The sequence below is a fragment of the Mus caroli genome, chromosome 16 (genome assembly GCF_900094665.2).
Source record: "Mus caroli chromosome 16, CAROLI_EIJ_v1.1, whole genome shotgun sequence".
Classification (NCBI taxonomy): Eukaryota; Metazoa; Chordata; class Mammalia; order Rodentia; family Muridae; genus Mus; species Mus caroli.
The window spans coordinates 20406581-20409758 of record NC_034585.1 but is presented as its reverse complement, the minus strand read 5'-3'; the positions used below and the strand labels follow the sequence as shown (position 1 = coordinate 20409758).

The window sequence follows — 3178 nt, the reverse complement described above, 5'->3', positions numbered from 1 at the left end:
AAGGTTGAGACTGTGAGCATTTTCCCCTAACTCTGTAGCATCTGAGGAACACAGCACTAGCTGACTGGAACTGCCAGGGGAACTGCCCACTCTTTAATGCCATGGGGTGCTTTCCTGCCTGCTCCACGATTTAAATCACCGATACAATGGACACGCTCACAATCCTGTGGGTCTCCCTGCTCTTGTGGATCTTCGGCTGATACAGTCCATAAGGGCAGTGGGAGCAGAGACATTGAACAGGGGGTTCAGAAGCCCTCTGAGTATGTACGGTGAATAAACCACATCAGGACCAGCTGTCAGTAGGCAGATCAACTTTACTTGGGATGATTAAAGGCTTATAAAGTTTTTTCTTGGGGGGGGGGGCTGAGGGTAGGGACATCCAGGATAGGTAAAGATCTTTGGCTAGGAGCTTAGGGTACCTGGAATGCCTCATTAACATGGGGAAGCATTTCAGGAATCCCAGGTGCTGGCTGAACAGGTTTTGTCAGGAGAAAGGAAATTGGTTCTATAAATTAATTGAGGCTATGTAACATTCCTCAGGTAGAGGCAAGTATGGAGGCTTAGAACGTTCCGGACAAGCTCAGAAAAGGAGAAACCCTGCTAAGCAAGAGTCTTCCATATTGCACTGAGCCCAGAGGCTATCTGGTCTTGGTGGATTTCAACCTTAATTAGCGGAGTTCTCCCACAGAATCTAATTCGTTTAGGAAATATGAACAAATATTTGCATTTCCATGTCTATTGGAAATAGCAGGGAAGGTTTCAAAGTGGGAACTGCATTTAAAGGTACTGATTGCAACCAGCCAGATAAGACACTACTCTCAGCACACGGCAGTACATAATTCTGAGTCCAGTGCACACTAAGGACCCGGAACAGTACTACTGTAGGACATCTAAGGAGAAGCAGGAGAGAGCATTGTTGGCCAGCCTTAGCATCTGCACAGGTTACTGAACAGGGATAACTACAGTTGCTTCTGCTTCATCCTAGCACTCAGACATGGCCAACCCCAAGACCCCTCCAGACCTTCTTTTCTCCAAGAAATCACTTTTACAGAAACTCAAATGATGATGAATACCTTATTTAACTTTTAAATTACAGTAAACTCTTACATAGGAAATTCTAACAATATACAGAATACTATGAAAAATACATATAGAGATCAGAATGTTAATCCCTAAAAATAACTACTGTTATATTTTGCAGGAAATTTTTTCAGGGATCCTCCTAAAAATATACTATGAATATTCCAACACACACAAATTATGTAAATATATATATATATATATATATATATATATATATAGTAGAGATAGATAGATAGATGATAGATAGATAGATAGATAGATAGATAGATAGATAGATAGATTATAGTTATCACTGAGTATGGATATGGTTTGGATGTGTTCCTCAATAGTTCTAAGTATTTGAAATGTCTTCCAGAACATATATTTAGGAGTAGACTAGGAGTTGGGCGTGGTATCCCACACCTGTAACCTCAGCATTTAGAAGTTGAAGAGGGGAAATCATCAGGGGGCCAATCCGAGCTACACAGGAAGATCCTGTCTCAAAACAACAAGTGAAGCTTGTTGGAGAGCCACTGTCCCCAAGCCCAGACCATGCTGCCATCCCCAAAGGTTCAAAGTCCAAGATGGCAACTCTCAAGGACCAACTGATCATGAATCTTAAGGAGAATAGCCACCACCCTGCTCCCCCCCCCAACAAGATTATGCATATATTGTTGGGTTCTACACTGTTGGCATGGCTTGTGCCATCAGTATCTTAATGAAGGATTTGGCAGGTGAGCTTGCTCTCATTGATGTCATGGAAGACAAAATAAAGAGAGAGATGATGGATGTCCAACATTGCAGCCTTTTTGCAGAACACAGAAAATAGACTCTTGCAAAGACTATAATGTGACTGCAAACTCCAAGTGGTCATTGTCACAATATGGGTGGGGGTGGGGAGGTAGGAGGTAAAGGCGGGGTTAGGGGTGGAGAGGTAGGGGTATGGGGGGCTAAGGGTGGGAGTAAGCAGCATGGGGGATGGGGCATCAGCATAAGGGAGAGAGCCAGCTTAATTTGGTCCAACAAAACATGAACCTCTTCAAGTTCTTCATTGCCAACGTTGTGAACTACAATCCAAACTGCAAGCTGCTTGTAGCTTCAAACCCAGGGTATTTCTTGACTTATGTGGCTTGGAAAATAAGTGGCTTTCCCCAAAACTGAGTTATCAGAAGTGGTCACAGTCTGAATTCAGCTGGGTCCCATTACCTGATGGAACAAAGGCTGGAAGTTCATCCCGTGGGCTGTTATGGATGAGTTCTAGGGAAACATGGACCCTCCGCTATGCCTGCGTGGAGTGGCATGAATGTTGCCTGTGTCTCCCTGGACTCGGCATTGCTGCAGACAAGGAGCAGTGGAAGGAGTGGGCACAAACAGGTGCCTGACAGTGCCTAAGAGGTGATCAAACTGAAAGGTTATGTATGTGCTAGGCCACTGGACTCTCTGTAGCAGACTTGGCCAAGAGCAAAAGGAAGAATCCTAGACAGGTGCCTTCTATTTCCACCATGATTAAGGGTCTCTATGGAGTAAAGAATTCGGTCTTTCTCAGCGCCCTCTAACCTAGGACTAAATGGAATCTTGGATGTTGTGATGGTGACTCCTGAAGAGGAGGCCCACCTGAAGAAAAGTGAAGCTATGCTCTGGGGGATCCAGACAGAAATCCTAGTACTTCACTGTCCATGCTGCAGCAGGATCTCTATGGAGACCACACACTGTCTCCTCCTCTGAGCTGTGGTTAGTGCGGTTGTGTTAAGGTAGCCTGGAGAAAACTTCACTTCCCACAGCTTTTAAGGTAGCCTGCGGAAAACCTCAGTTCCTATTACTCTACCTTGATGCTACAGTGGTACTTGTGTAGCGGTAACCTGGTTAATGTAACAGTCCCACTGTCCCCAAGTCACACTGCCAACTGTGTGCAGGCTTCAATTATCCCGTGAGCCTGGTTGTGCCGCTGTGCTACAAACCCTCACCAAACATGCCTAAGCCAATGAGTTCCCAATTAGTCATATCCCAGCTCCAGTGTGTAAATGCATTATGCATCTCCTGTTCATAACTGCTCTAAAGGATGTCATTTTGTGTATTATATGTCTCTGTGGTGTACATTGCAATATTCTGTAAAAAG

At 44.6% G+C, this 3178-nt stretch overlaps 1 pseudogene; it reads left to right on the top strand.

Moving 5' to 3' along the window:
* Window positions 1–1646: 1646 nt before the first annotated feature.
* LOC110312043 lies at window positions 1647–2787 on the top strand (annotated as a pseudogene).
* The last annotated feature ends 391 nt before the right edge of the window (window positions 2788–3178 follow it).